Source organism: Penaeus monodon, chromosome 32 (assembly GCF_015228065.2).
Source record: "Penaeus monodon isolate SGIC_2016 chromosome 32, NSTDA_Pmon_1, whole genome shotgun sequence".
NCBI lineage: Eukaryota > Metazoa > Arthropoda > Malacostraca > Decapoda > Penaeidae > Penaeus > Penaeus monodon.
Genome location: NC_051417.1, coordinates 23,859,530 through 23,859,761, shown reverse-complemented (window position 1 = coordinate 23,859,761; position 232 = coordinate 23,859,530). Strand labels below are relative to the sequence as shown.

The following is a 232-nucleotide window of genomic DNA, read 5'->3' as shown; positions in this document are numbered from 1 at the left end:
AAGGAAGATAGAAAGAAAGATATGAACTCTTGGGATGTTATTTTATTGGTGGGCTCTTAAATATCAAATGAATGAAAGCCATGAAATCATGTTGAATTTTATTTTTTAGTCAGATATACCTACAAACAGTGCCTACTCCTGTGTGGCATATCAAGGCATGATTCATGATGTTAAGCCTCACAGGAGAGCTATTGCTGCTTTTGATTATAGAAAAGCTTTAAAAAAATGCAAA

General features: G+C 33.2%; 1 protein-coding gene across 8 annotated transcripts in view; it reads left to right on the top strand.

Moving 5' to 3' along the window:
• The window catches only part of LOC119593731 (myoneurin-like), a 102,537-nt gene that overhangs the window by 86,097 nt on the left and 16,208 nt on the right, over window positions 1–232 (top strand). The gene's annotated exons all lie outside the window — the stretch shown is intronic.